Source organism: Echinops telfairi, unplaced genomic scaffold, assembly GCF_000313985.2.
Source record: "Echinops telfairi isolate 266 unplaced genomic scaffold, ASM31398v2 ScPeMD7_7400;HRSCAF=8409, whole genome shotgun sequence".
In the NCBI taxonomy this organism is placed as follows: Eukaryota; Metazoa; Chordata; class Mammalia; order Afrosoricida; family Tenrecidae; genus Echinops; species Echinops telfairi.
The window spans coordinates 44,346,935-44,362,130 of NW_022111300.1; the positions used below are offsets into that span (position 1 = coordinate 44,346,935).

The 15,196-nt window shown below is 49.2% G+C and overlaps 1 protein-coding gene across 3 annotated transcripts in view; it reads left to right on the top strand.

Moving 5' to 3' along the window:
• The window catches only part of NEDD4L (NEDD4 like E3 ubiquitin protein ligase), a 208,066-nt gene that overhangs the window by 50,554 nt on the left and 142,316 nt on the right, over positions 1-15,196 (top strand). For all 3 annotated transcript variants that reach the window (XM_004703012.2, XM_004703013.2, XM_045296138.1), the window contains exon 2: positions 13,966-14,047. The gene's annotated coding sequence lies outside the window, so the exon portion shown is untranslated. The remainder of the gene's footprint in view (positions 1-13,965; positions 14,048-15,196) is intronic.

The window sequence follows — 15,196 nt, forward strand, 5'->3', positions numbered from 1 at the left end:
CTTCCTTTCCCCCCACCTCCCTCTCCCCCATGTCCCCCTGAAACTGTTGGTCCCGTTTTTTTCTCCTCCGGATTGTTCACCCAGCCTATCTTATTTAGACAGACCTGCGGAGATAATAGCATGCACTAAAACAAGACAGAGCAAAACCAAGCAACAACATACAACACAACAACAACAAACTAATGACAGAAAAACAAAACACAAGAAAGAAAAGCTTGTAGTTAGTTCAAGCACTGTTTGTTGGCCTTTAGGAGTGTTTTCCAGGCCAGTCTGTTGGGGCACCATGCCCTGGCCCCAAAGTCCACCTTCAGCATTCCCTGGGGACCTTGCCACTCCATTCTCTTGCTGTTCTGTTGCACCCCCTTAGTGTTTTGCCTCGGTGTGGCAGGATCAGATCGGGTGCAATTCCCACACTTTGTCTCTGGTGTTGTCCCCTGTAGGGCTATGGGTCAGTGAGGGGCGTCATGTCTCATAGTGGGGCTGGCCATGTGGTCCTCTCTGGACTGGCTGCTGTAATTGGGATCAGCGTCCTCAAGGACTGGTGGGCCAGGATGTGCTCCACTCTCTCCTCCTCCCCCTTCATCTGCTCCCATGTGCTCCAATCAGACATGTCCCTCTCCCAGAGCTGCAGATTCACTGCTGTCTTTTGAAATAAATTCTTCTGGGGGGCGGGGCAGGTGTCCACTTAGTATTTGGGATTGGGGCCAGCCTCACATTGGGGGTTTTAAAGCTTGATTTTAGACCCTGGATCCCAACCCAGTAGTTCAGCTGCTGGAGGGTGGCCAGAGTTCTGGTTCCTGGAATAATTTGGAAATAAGCCCCTCTTCAGCCACCGGACTTGGATGCGTTTGAAGTATAGTGTGGACGTAGGGATTTCAGACAATGCCTGGAGCTAGGAACCTGGTACAGAGTAAACTCAACACAAACTCACTGCCCTCCAGTCAGTTCTGACTCAAAGTGACCCCACAGGATAGAACTGCCCCTGTGGATTTTGCATTTCGGTAACTCTGTGGAAGCAGAAAGCTTCATTCATCTCCCAAGGAGCTGCCAGTAGTTTTGAACTGCTGACCTCATGGTTAATAGCACAGCATGTAAGCAATATCCACCAGGGCAGAGTTAGGTGCGCTTGATAACGCATTGAATGAATTGGAAAGGCCGGCTACTGCACACGGGTTGATTTTTGCCCTAGATGGAGATTTTTGGGGAGGAAAGACCCTTTAACATCAGCGGCGTCTGACCATGCCTATCACCAGCTGACCCCACTCAGTTATAGCCCCAGCCTTTGCCACTGGTCCATGAAGAAGAAAGGTTTGGAGGGAACTGCTTCCCGGAAGATGAGAGCCTAGAAACCCCTTCGGGCAGTCCTGCTGTGTCCTGTGGGGTCCCAGGGAGTCCAGACCAGCACCCAAGCACCCAGCAACAAGACCGAGACAGTGGCCTTAAGTAACCTGCCGCTTGCTTCAGAGAGTGAAGCTTTACATGCTTCAAAAGGGGACAAACAAGACCGAGCAGGCGCGTGATGCAGCGGCCCAGGAGTGGGCCCAACGGTTACAAGTGGAAGAATTCAGGGAATGTGGAGCGTGGCTCTTATGGGCTGGTTGGTTCTGGAGGTAGCCGCCCGCAGCCCTGAAGAACCCAGCGGGTGGAGGGGGTGGGGGTTGCCCCTCTTGAGTTCCAGAGACCGTCAGTCATGGTAAAAGTAGACGGCCTCGTTGCTCCCTTGGAGTGGCTGGTGGTCTTGTGCTTAGCACTGTATTTTTTAAAAAAATAACTATTGGGTGCTCTTTCAGCTCATGTATCATTCCATACGTCAATTGTATCAAGCATATTTGTACATATGTTGCCGTCATCATTTTCTAAGCATTTACTTTCTATTTGAGCCCTTGGTATCAGTCCCCCCGCCCGGAGACCCTTGGGTAAATGATAAATTATTATTGTTTTCATATTGTGTTAGTCTGGGTAGGGTAGAGAAACATTCAGAGACTCGTACATGAGTAAGAACGAGGTTTCTATACAAGAGCAATTGAAAAAACATCCCGGCCCAGATAAGTGGAGTGTGAGTAGTGATTAGGAGCGTGCTCCTCTGTGTCGAGGTCTTACGTGAAGTTTGGAATATTCACCATCGTGTCACAGCGCAATGAAAGGAGAGTGAGCCCTGGGACGTTTGGACCCAGTGGTATGTGACAAAGGCCGGCTGTGCTGGGAAGAAGCAAGCTGTTCTGTTCTCGTCTCCCATCGTCCAAGGTCAGGGCCGTGTCCCCCTCTCAGGGCTCCCGGTGCCACCCTGACCAGAAGCAGAGTGCCCCAGCTTTCCCCCAGGTGGTCTCCTGCTGGTGGTTTGAACTCCAGACCTTACCTTTAGAGCACGTAGTAACCCTCAGGAGCCCAGTCCATGCCTCTGTCCTCCGAATTCCTCTCTCCCACCAGTATATCGGCCTGCCCTTCGATTCCACTCTGTGTGACTTCTCTCTCTCACCATCAGGCAGGTAGCAGCCTTGCTGTTCCAATTTGAATGGGGTGTCCCTCCCCTGGACCTTGGTCTCTGAGCTGAGCCATGTGGACACCCCTGGAGGTTCGGGCTGTGTAAGGGTGTTCATGGACAAACTGCATCTCTGCCCCACCCCTGCAGGCCCCCAGGGTCGAGGTGGGATGGGGGGTGGCGCTTTACTTCCAAGCCCCCTCCCTTCCCGTTAGACGCAGTTCAGCGTTGATTACACATCGATTTTCCTCTGTGCCCCCCACTGTTTTCTCTGGCACTGAGGCATGGACTCCATCCTTCACTGGGGCAGCGCCCTTGGCTTTCAAGGCCGTCGCCACAGCTGGTGACTCCGTGTGATGCTGGGTCTGCCAGCCTGGTTTCAGGCTTCTTGCCACCTTTGCAGGAGCTATCATGAAATGGTGAGAACTGCATCTTTGAACTGTGTTGTTGGAGGGCCCTGGTGGTGGCATCGTGGTTACGCACAGGGCCGCTAACCTCCAGGTCCACGGTGAAGGTCTCGGAAACCCATGGGGGCAGGTTTGCTCCGTCCTGTAGAGTGACTGTGAGTCAGTGTTGACTGGCAGTGGTGAGTTTGGGCTTTGCTCGAGAGCATGTTTCTGCCTCTCAACAGAAGTGGGTGAGGGCAGCAGTCCCCAAGCTGGTGGACACACGGGGCGGGGGCAGGGGACCCTTGGAATTTTTCCTCTTGGTTTTAGTTCCTTTGGAGTTGAGTTCCTGACCGACCGTGTGATTGCAGAGCACCTGCAACTGTTCTTGTTTTGGATGATGTTTTCTTCAAACGGCAAAACCAGACTGCCTTCACCCTATTTTCTCCCCCACCCCCACCCCCGGGGCGGTAAACAAGAAGCAGTGCTGATGGGGACATTGTAATCACGGGCCATCCCTGTCCTTGTCAGGGTCCCTTCCTACCTGCTGGCCTTGTTTGCCAGTAGGAACTAGGCTCCCCTTCCCCATCTCATGAGGCAGAAATGCTGGGTCTTACAGATCATTGCACTCAACTCTAGAGAGGTATTGGGGGGCGGAGGGGACAGATGAGAAAATGGACAGAGAGCCCTGGGATGTGCTCCTGTAAGGATTAAGCCCAAGGCAAACTGAGCTGACTGGGCGCACAGCCAGCCCAGGTACTGTCCGTACGGAGCGGGCAGCCCCATCTTTCTCCCTGGGAGCTGCTGGGCTTAGCAACCCAATGTTTATGCCACCACGCTGCCAGGAGGGGGGCCGGGCAGGGGCACTCCTCGGGACAGGTCATGTCTGCTGTAGGGGGACTGGACTAAAGTTCTGCCCATGAGCCCCCTTGCTCTGTGCTTCTATAGCCCTCCCGGGCTCCTGATGCCCACCCAGGGGTGGGAAGCTCAGCTGTAGGTTGCATCATCCCAAGGCCTCTTGGGGCACTCCAGTCATTACGTGGAGTGGTTGGCTCAGGTCTCTGAACAGACTGTGGTCACCAGGATGGGGGCAGGGTGGGGGCCAGGGGATGGATGAGAATACCTGTAGTGAATGCTTGTTCATTTTGAGAGCAGGTGACTAGAAATGGTATCTAGAAATCGGAAGGGCAGAGTTTCCAGAGGAACATCTTGAGACAGGGGTGGGACACACACACACACACACACACACACACACACACACACACACCACTACCACCCACCACCCACCACACCAACCCCCTTCCCCTTACTGTCAATTGAGCCCATTCTTACTCATAGCAAGCCTATAGGACAGGGGAGAACTGAGCCCTGTGGGTTTCGGGTTTCTGAGACTACAACTATTTTGGGGAATATAAAGTCTCATCTCCCCCCCACCCCCAACTCCTGGGAGTAGCTGATGGGTTTGAACTACTAGTATAGACGAGACTAAAGATTGAAAGTCTCAGATACCCTCCATAGGGTTGCTGACTAGCTGGCACTCAGCCTGTTGGTGTTGTAATTCTAATTAATCCAGTGCCATTAGCTTTGGGAACTGAGTCTTGGCATGTGGCTTACCATGCTTACGGTTTATTATGAGCCAGCACCACTCGACTACTTGCAGTGGGATCAACTAGGGTTAGCAGTGCTGTACCGTTTTCTAATCTGAAACTTTCACACCTTTCGAAAATGCCTAGATGGGCTCTTTCTTGGGGGTTCCCTCCTACGATGCAGTAGATGCCCCCAAGCATAGCCAACATTGAACACCCTGGTTTGTGGAGGAGTCCGGGGCCCCCGTGGGCTCCTGAATGAAGACATTGGTGCTCTAAGTTGCTGTTTAGTTGGCTTGCACTCACAGCGGTGTCCCCAGGTGTGCAAAGTCGAGCTGCTCTTAGGGTTTCCAGTGGCCTTGACCTTTCAGAACCAAACCGCCAAGGCCTTGCATCTAAGGCCCTTCTGGCTAGGTGTGAACCTCTGACGTCTTGGTTTGTAGTGCAGTGTGAACGGTGTGCTGCCCAGGGACGCGTGGATGAAGTTGCGCCAAACCAGACCAGGTGGCATCGTGGGTTATGAGTGGGGCTGCTAACCGAAAGGTCAGCATCTTGGAAGATGAGACTTTCAGCTCGCAAAAGATTGACAGTCTCGAAAACCCAGAGGGGCGGTTCTGCTCTCTCCTGCAGAGGCGCTATGAACCGGATCGATGGCAGTGAATGAGAGAGGACAAGCCTACTGCCGTCAAGTCAGTTCCACTCAGAGCAACCCCATAGAGGCCGGCTAGAACTCCCTAAGTTTTGACGGGTACCACACGGGGCAGCTGCCCTCCTTAAATGAACGTGCGCTCCTACAAAGTCTCACCTTGTAAACTTGGGGAGTAGGTAGTTTCCCACTCAAGTGAACCGATTGTCATCGCCGACACAGCGGGTGCCTCTCATTGCCCTCAGGTGGACTCGTGACTGACTCATCACGACCCTATATGACAGGGCAGAACTGGCCCTGTGAGATTCTAAGACCATCACTGCTTACAGGTATAGTAAGCCTCATCTTTCACCTGCAGAGCTGGCTGGGTCTTTGAACTGCTGGCCTTGAAGTAAGCAACCTGGTACTCAGTAGGTGCAGCGTACCAATAGGACTCCTAGAGTAGATGCTTAGAATCCCTTTAAGGGAGGATAAGGGGATCATTTGGGTGGACATGGTGATTAAACATAATTTCATTGTCACGGGCCCTGTAAAGAGAGCATGCTATTACCATGATGATGAAGCTTTATATCACGGGTGGGATCTCTGCACATCCGTCCCCCCACAAATAGCTAGATCGCCCTGTTCACATCACTTATTGTGTTTTTGAATGTCTTTCTCTAAAGGCTCTATGAGATTGCTTGAGTAGTTACAAAACAAGGTGATTTATTAAGTCAAAAATGGATGTTGAACTAACAGATGCCCCCACCCCCCACTCCTTTATTGTCACATGCGTATCATCCAGAGAGTTCAGGGGAAGAGATTCCTTCATTGTCACATGCGTGTCATCCAGAGAGTTCCGGGGAAGAGATCCCTTTATTGTCACATGCGTGTCATCCAGAGAGTTCTGGGGAAGAGATTCTGTTGTCTTCCAGTTCCATTTCCCCAGGACCATTTTGGAAGCCCCCTCAGAGTTTTCTCTTGGCTGTTTCAGTTGCTGTTACTTGTTGGGGACCATGTCTAGGGGACCAATGGAGTGGTTGCTATGGGGACTGGCTGCATCATCATTCAAGCCCAGCATCCGGCATAGGTAGCGACACTTCTTCATAATTTGGAAGCTTTAGAACAATGAAGGGAAGGGGAGAAAAATTGCTCCTGGTCTTGATCAATGTTGTAATAAACTTTTCGGTTTGCTCACATTTATAAGGTGCCAGTTTCATTTGCTTTTTATTCTCCTTGAGATAATGCACAACTTTCAGACCCTTACCAAAGCGTAAGAACGTGTATCAAGGCCTGTGTTCGTATTTAAGCAGCACCATAGCCCCTGGTCCACCTTCATGTGTTTCATGTACACTTTTACATGAACATCCTGAGCTGTTGGTGTGGTTGCCCTTTAGGGCTCTTTCTCAGGTTTGGTTCTTTAAAGTGACCCAGTGAGGAATGGTGTCACAGGCAGCCAGCTGTGACTTGTCGAGGAAGCACAGCCTGAGCTTTGAAAACCCGGTCTTGTGGCTGTCGCTCGCTCGTCATTTCCTCTTCCATAAAAGTGGAGTAGGAACATCCTCATTGCCAAGGTTGCTGTAGGGACTCGAGATGGTTTAAATGTCCGAGCAGGCTTCAAAAGGTGGGGAAGGGGAGCAAAAAGACTATGGCATTTTTCCACGAACGTTTTGCAGCCCTCATATAAGGTCTCAGGAGTGGTGCTGCACACCCAGGTGGCGCTAAAATAAAAGGCACTGCCAATTATCCACGGCCTCTGTTCACCAAGCCCTTCCTGCATTTCCGATGGTCTTAGAAATCATCCAAAAAGCATACAGACTCTTGAGTTCTTAATATATACAGCCAGCTTTCTAAGAGACAAAATAAACTGTGTTGTGTATATTCTCTCTTCTCTGACTGGTTTTTGTAGGGGTCGACGGCTGTTTTGAGGACTGGGGTGGGGTCTGTTTACCCCCAGCATCTCCCTGCAGTCAGTCTTTCATACCTGGTGGGTGCTTAGGGCTATTGGCAGCACCATCCATTGCCATCTAGAAAGAGGGAGGTTCTTGGTCCCCTTTCCCTTGTCGCCTTCTGAGTTGCTTTCTCAGCTTTAAAGCATTAGCAGCAGATGTTGAAGAGACACACATGGCCTCGCGCACACGCAACACACAACAACACACACACACACCACCCACCACCACCACCAGGTGCTGTGGGTTAGGTAACTGCTAACTGCAAAGTTGGTGGTTCAAACCCACCAGCCACTCCTTGGGGAAAAAGTGCAGGCTGGCTGCCCTGCAAATATTTACAGTCTCAGAAACCCTAGAGACGGGTCATTGAGACAGAATCGATTCCATGGTTTGGGATTGGATCTCTCGCCTGCTATTTTTATCACAAACTGTTTTTCCTTTAAGAGCACCCTTTGGCTTGAATATCTTCATAGGCCAAAGGGTGCTGTTGTGTGACTCACAGTGCCCTTGGAGGGCAGAGTAGAATTGCCCCCATCAACTTCTCTAGACTTTCAAAAGACCAGTGACCTGCTTCCATAGATACTACAGCCTTGCAAACCCTGGGGGGCAGTGCTGCTCTGCCTTTTGGTGTGTTACTTTGGTAAGTCATTCGGAGCCGGGAGCCGGACAGCACACGACAGTAAACTTTATGGGAGCACACGGCCAGGTATTTTCTCCTGAGGTGCTGCTGGGTGGGGTGAGGTCAAAGTGCTCACCTTCAGTTAGCCACTGAGAGCTTAACTATGGTGAACCTGGGGCTCGCTGGGCCACAGTTACCGTGTAGATTCAGCACTCAGCTCTGTGTGCACGGGCAGGCCTTAGCTGTGCCGTGCTTCCAGAGCACATGCCCGTGCAGTCCCCCCTTGGTTCCCAGGGGTGTCCATGGTTGAAGGATGGGGCCCTGACTGCTGAAGAACAGAGACAGTCCATCAAGACTTGGGTCATTGGGAAGGAGTGTACTTTGCTTTAACTTGTCTTTCACTTGGGTTATAGGTAGGGAAGGCTTTAGGATATAGATGGAAACCACAAGTTGCTACAGATAACAAAATCGCCACTGAAGTATTCCAGTGTGTATGTTTTTCCCCTAGCAGCTTCACAGAATAGGCCTAGCCAATAATCTTTCAATGCTGTTGTTTTGTAACTTGCTCAGCACCAGCCTACGAATACTTTTGGCTGTGAAGGGAGTCATTTGTATTTGCTGGAAGACCGCAGTTGATACAAAGCTCAGTAGCTTGTTTACCACCGTTGCTGACGGGATGCACTGCAGAGTGTACTTCAGTGCTTTCAGCAAATCTTGAGAACACGGCCTTTCAAAAAACCCTGAGCAGGCCATCATTTAAGGCAATTTTCTGGGTAGACAAAGACAACCCTTTGGAGCCTTTTTGGTGTGCTGCAGAAGGTGCGGGCTGGCCATGAAATGATAGGGCTCAATGCCTCGTTGAAGCACAGCTACAGTGGGAACATATATAGCTATTACTGGTGTTTTCATAACTTTGAGCACTTATAAAAGTAGAACTTGGTCGTATTAGGAAATAGAGGGCAAAAATGAACATAGCTGAGTAAGTTTTCATCTAACGAGTGTCATTATTGATATTTTCACTGTTTCCCCACTTTCACTCATGTTGTTTTTAATCACATTTTTATAATTCTACTCATTCTTAATGCTACACCATAAGTGCTTCCCCTCCATCTTGGGATGCTCTTTAAAAGCAGGATTTTAAAGTATGCTAGCACCTACTTGTACCATAATTAATCTAATCATTTCCCTATTGGGCCACTTCTCAGCTTTCCTCATGGTTGTATCTTCTGCCCATAAATATTTACCTACATCTCGTGTGTTTTTGTGTGCATGTCTGTGGAATTAATCCTAGGGAACAGATTTGTGGAGTGAAAGGGCGCCAACTCTGTATATTTCTGATGTACCCACTGCGACGTCGTTTTCCAGAAAGTCTGTAGTGATTTATCTTTCGAGTAGTGGACTATGAAAATATCTGCTTTTCGTTAGAACGTGTGTGCATTTTCCATCTCTGACAACTTCATGAAAAGTGAGTTTTACTATTGCTGTACGCGTTTGTGCCTGTGTGCGTCTGCAGGCACACGTTCTAGGTTTCATTTTCTGTATTGTTGTGTACGTGTTCCGTCAGTGATGTTTCCCTTTGGGGCCTGCCTGTCATTCACATCACTCTGACACATAGGAAAAGTGGAAAATGAAGAAAAAACCTTCAAGACGACAGTTCCCAGTGAGAACTTCTCCAGGTTCAAAAAATGTCTGTCAGGTATGCCAGGAAGTCAACCTAAATGCCATCTGTGGCAATTTGTAATCCCTACACTACACTACTTCTCTGCCCAACTCAATGCCTATCTCGGTACCATCCCTTAGCTTTATCACTGTCACCCAGAGAATGCCATCAGGCAACCATTGGCTTCTTTGATGGGCTGTCCCAGTACCATATTCAGCAACTTGGTTATACGGAGAAGTTCTTCTTTTCATGGTGGTAGGATGTCTCCAGGAGGCAGGGTTAAAAAACCCTCATTGTTTTTCTGCTATCAGAGTAGCCTGGAAGGGCCTCTTTGGGCTGATTGACATGCAGAGCTGCCAGTGGGCTGAGCAGCATCTGCTTTGAGAGCTTTACCCACCCACCTCTCCCTCCCTGCCCTGTCCTCATTGAAAGACCATGCATTCTGATAAACATGTATGAATGGCTGGTGCAAGAGGACTAGCCTTGACACATTCTTGTTGGTCCTAGAACAGAACAGGTCAGTGAGTTCAATGGAGATGGTCAAGTGCCACCCCATTAATGATAGGTCGCGGGAGGGGGGGTGGGGTGGACTAACTGCCCCATTCAGTGTGTTCCTGTAGGTGGAGCAGGGGGATACAGTCTAATGGTTAGCTCCCTGCCCCCGAAATGGCCTCGTCTGTATGTATTTTTGCTGAAGCTGATAAAGGTTGATGGAAGACACTCATGAAGGTTCCCATCTCTGAGCTCTTTAAGCCCAGCTGGGATCAGCATAGACTTGAGTTCTGCTACAGCCTGTCAGAGGTAACTGGGGCAGGGCCCCAGAAAGGTGTAACAGGATTTCCAGCACTGAGTTTACGTTGAAAAATGAGGTAATGATTTTAAAACTCTTCCCTCAGAAGTTTTTCAAAACTAGAATGGATTTTTGACCAAGGTTTCTTGCTGACTTCTCAGGAGAGCAAGGCACTGAATGGGGCTTTGTCGAGGATCCTGCCATCTGTTAGATCCCTGAAGACGGCTAGAAGAATCGAATTTCAGTCCAGTCACCAGGCTCTCTCTTCTTGCCCTGAATTTCACGTGCAGCTTCTTGGAGGCTTTAATATGTCCAAGAAGTCACCCTTCTGTGTCCCCCCCACCCCCAAAGAAAATAATTTAGTTCTGTCAGGTAATTCTAGACGCTTCCTAGTCAATGGAAAATGCTGAACCTTCATGTGCTGTCCCAGCAAACACGTGGAATCGGAGGTCAATCTAACTTGGAAATTTTTCGTCGAAATAACAGCGGATAAGTAGACTCTCCAGGGACAAATGTCTCAGAGTATCAGCATTTGGTATGGCTTTGCAGCCCAGACCTGGAGCAATAGGATCCAGAGCCCCCGTGTGGTGACCTTACTGCTCTCTCCAGGAGCTTTAGAAGAGGGTCTTCCTCCCCTAGTAGCGTTAGGAAGGGGGTTACTTGGGATGGGCAAGGCCCCTGATCTTGACTAATCATTGGGATCTCCTGGGGATCTGGTGGAAATACAGTCAGCTCCTGACCGGCAGAGATCTGTGCTCAGGGGACCAGCGTGCTGCCCAGGCCCGGGCCATCCCATGAGTGGTTGCAGGTTGTGATCGTAGGCATTCATGAGCTGGTTTTCCCAAGCGCATCACTGGCTTCTCTCTAGAGTTGCTAGGTCTGGAAGCTCCCTTGAAACAGGTTCAGGGTGGTGGTGACACACAAGCCCCAATGACAGATGGGTGATGATGACCCAGAAGTCAGACTGGCCTGGAGTCAAATCCATGTGCCTCAAATGGAAGGCAGGGATTCTACCCACTGTCACCCACCATCACCACCTACAGATCAACCTCCTTGAGCAAGCTGCTCAATCCTTGAGTCTCCATCTTTCTCATTAAAAAAAAAAAGGCGGCCAGCCTTATCAGGTATGGAGGATCAATGAGAGGCTGCCAGGAGGGACTGGCGCTAAGTGGATGGACCACAACATGAAGGCTGCATGGAGGAGTGATAGTAACATGGGGGTGCTGGTGGTGGAGGTGCCTTGGCTTTTTTGCCTGGTGTGTTGTGGCATCTTCTTTTCAGATGCCCACTGCCCCATCCCCTGTTTCAGCTAAGCGCCAGCATCCAGGCAACTGAGATGGGAAAATGCCTTCCTCCCACTCAGCTGGGCTATGTAGTGCCACTCACACCTGTCCACTCCTGACTCTGTTGAACAGTCTTCTCTCAATGTGCACCCACTCTGTCCCCCAGTTCAGTGGTGTCATCCCCTAACAGAGCCCCTGTATGTCAGTCATCAGATGTTGGTGTGGAATGGCACCCATACTCACCAAGTGGGCAGAGTCCCAGACCCACCTGGGCTCCCCATGCTCCCCTTTCCTTCAGAGTGACGCCCTCCTGCCCTTCGCGCAGCACATCTCTGACCTGAACATCCACCACCCACTCTGAGCTGACACCCTGCCGTTAGTCAACCTGCCCCCTGCACCTTGGCCTTCTGTCCCCTCTTTGGGCTCGATTCCCTTCCAGGAAGTTTTGGGTCAGTCTCTCCTGTACATACCTTGGGGCCGGCCCAGGTGAGCACACAGCTGCCTCCCCATCCCAGGTGTGGGAGCCCCTCCCTCAGCATCATGGATGGTTAACTACTTGGGTAAATGAATGACCAGTACAAGAGCAGAGATGTTTTTTATTCAAGTGAATGCTTAGCTCTTTATTGCAGTTACATAATCGCCAGCAGTCATGATCGTTAAAGGACATAAAAGGGCAACACTCAGTGGAACTCCCAGAGTTCTCTGTAACACGGGGGCTGTGCGCGTGCCTTCAGAGGACCCGGGTGCCTGCTCTTCAGATAAGAGAGATCAGCCTTGAGCTTTTTTTTAGCAGTAGCTTGGTATGGCTAGAAATAGAATATTCCATTTGTTTCGGTAGTTAAAACTTCCTCTTTCCAACTACCATCTAGAACTGTGGTTCCCAGACTGGCTTCCTGTGCAGAGTGAGCAACATCACCTGGGACCTGGTTAGAAATGTGAATTAGACTGTGGTGTGGGGCTCATCACCCTGATTCCCCAAGGAATTTGGAAGTCACAAAGGTTTGGGACTGGCTGACCTGGAAAAACAATCCCTCACTGCTGTCAAGTGGACACCACCTCACAGAGGCTTTGTAGGACAGGGTAGAACCCCTGTGAGTTACCAAGACTGACACTTTCTAGGAGCAGAATGCCCGGACTCTTCATTCATTCCCCAGAACACCTGCCCCCCGTGAGAACGGGATCGGTGGTCCCACCCCCACATCAGCTCCTGTCCCAGCTGTCCTTTGAGACTAGAAGGGTCCACACAGGGGAGCTAGCTGTGTCTTAGTCAGTGTTCTTTAACTACATTGATGGCAGAATTGATTGATGTCTTCCAAATCGAGAAGGTTGAAAATACGAAAAAAGTTACTCATAGTGGACTATAACGGAGCGGCATTGGAGTCCCCCTTTTTGCATGTGTGTTTTAGGGGATGCTCTGTAGCTTTTATTGAGATGTGTTTTACGGACAGTACAAGAATGTTTTTCATTGACTTTTGATTTCTGACTTCCTGGATACTACCCAACTTGTGTTTTTCACCCTGCCTTTCTCTTTCCTTATAGGATTTCATGATGGTTTTTTTTTAATTGTCTGGAGTGTCTATAAAAGCCCTGTGGTCTTTGGAAGTAGCCCAGAAGGTTACAGAATACCAGAACAAAGTCATGGTAGAAGCCACAAGGCACACCCTCCATTCGGCATCCCGTTAAAGGATGATTGGTAGAAATTTCCTCCAGCTTGTAGATAATGAGATCCTCACCCACGACCCCTTTCAGGGGCTATCATGATGTCAGGTGTGACAAGGAAGACAGTCGTCAGGGCCCCAATTCGGATCATTGCAGTAGTCTGACCACCGTTGAGCTCTCTGAGCTGAGCCACTTGTAGGTGTAAGTGGATTTCAAGTCATCGCGCATAGTCCCCCTTAAGTAACTGCTCCTAATTCCTTTCTGACCCAAGGTTTTGTTCCCCAAGGAAACAGTGATTGAAAGACGTGTGCTCTGTGCAAAGGACTCTGGGACTTGTAGTCAGGAGACTTGTGTCAGCTGCCGTTCACTCAAATCTTGGACTTGGGTGGGCAGACCCTCCCTTTTTGTTTTGTTGTCTTGTCTCGGTGACTGCAGGTATCGGTGAAGATGAAAGAAAACAGATTCATTATAATTTGTCATAATTATTTGTTAGGCCTTCATAGTGAGAGTCAAATGGCAAAGCAGGATGTCACACTACGTTTTCCAGTTAATCTGGACAAATTCTGCATACCATTCAGTAATTCTGAGATCTTTTCAGAACCTGTGTGTAGACTCAAGAGGAAACGTTGACAGGTGCCTACGGAGTTATTTGTAGAGAGTACTTTTCGGCGGTTCATTTGAGTTAGAATACAGATTTCTTGATTTTTGTCCACTGTTTTGGGGGTATTGGCTCTGTTTGTCACAACATTTTTTGGAGTATATTGTCTATTAGATGCTAAGGCTGTGTTTGTGTTGTGGTGCAATTGACATGCATTGGGACCCTTTGGCTGGTATTTGTATCGTCATCTCAGATTGGCTACTTTTACTTGTGTTTGTGATGTTTTTAATTAAAAGTATAATGCTATTAAGTCTGACGTTTTCCCTTACAGTGATCCGTATGTGAAACTTTCACTGTACGTGGCGGATGAGAATAGAGAACTTGCCTTGGTGCAGACAAAAACAATTAAAAAGGTAGGTGTCCAGCTTCACTATAATCGATTTAAGTCACAATGCATTTAATCCAACTGTTTTGACCCTGTATTTTGACTCTGGGCATTTTTAGTGTAAGATTTCAATGCCTTGGGGTGGGGGGCAATATAAAGTTCTCAACACATTTAAAACAACCTCCTCCTGTTAAATCCACCAAATTCTCCACTGACTAAAAACATTGTAAGGTGTGAATCCTGGCTTTCAGTAAAACGATTATAAAAATGGCGTCCTCAAAATAAATCTTACTACAAGTAGTATTTTATTTTATTTTTCACTTTGTTTTTCTGCAACGAATAAAAGCAAAGATTTCTTGTTGGCCTGCCCTTTTATAAAAATGTAAAATAGATTAATGATTTTCAATGAAGGAGAGTGGCAGGGAGAATTATAGGCACAAAAGTGGGGGCTAGCTATTGCCTGACGGCACTCGCCCCCGGAAAACAAGTAAACTATGTTAACAACAAAGTTACACCTCCGCGTACATGGGGTTTTGTTTTGTTTTGCGATTTTGAGGTACTTGGCTGCGTTCCAGATGCGTTTCGGTAGTTCTGTGTTCATCCCCTGTCACCTGTGCATATGTGTAAATAAAATGTCTACCCCGTGGTTGAGACTTTATAGAGGATGCATGCTTTCTATGGAAATTGCTATTTTAAATGTTAACCTTCATGACTTTTTTCCTTGCCCTCACCACATTTTGGCGGGGTGGGGGGTGAGGGGGTGCTGTTGGTAACCCAGCAGTCTGGTAAGCATTTCCTGGAGGGGTGGTTCCTTTAAAAAACGTGGCCGCTCTCCTGCCTAAGATCAGGTCCTTTTGAGCAAGGCAGCGATTGCTACGTGCACTGGCACTGGCATTTGGAATCTGTTTTGAAAACAGGCGCTGGTGTTCTGAGCAGTAGGAAGGGTTTCTGTGAAGGACGGAGCCATTGTTCCTGGCTCGCCTGTCATCTGCTCCGTGATCAGCAGGGCTGGCGACCTGCCTCATGGGGAAAGGGGAGCCTGGGGTCCCTGCTGCCTGCTGACCGGAACAGAAAACCACAGCTGGAGATTTTGGCGATTGCAGGGTATTGTCTCCCAAAGGGAGAGTTGCTGCTTCCTCCTCCTCCTCCTCCTCCTCCTCCTCCTCCTCCTCCTCCT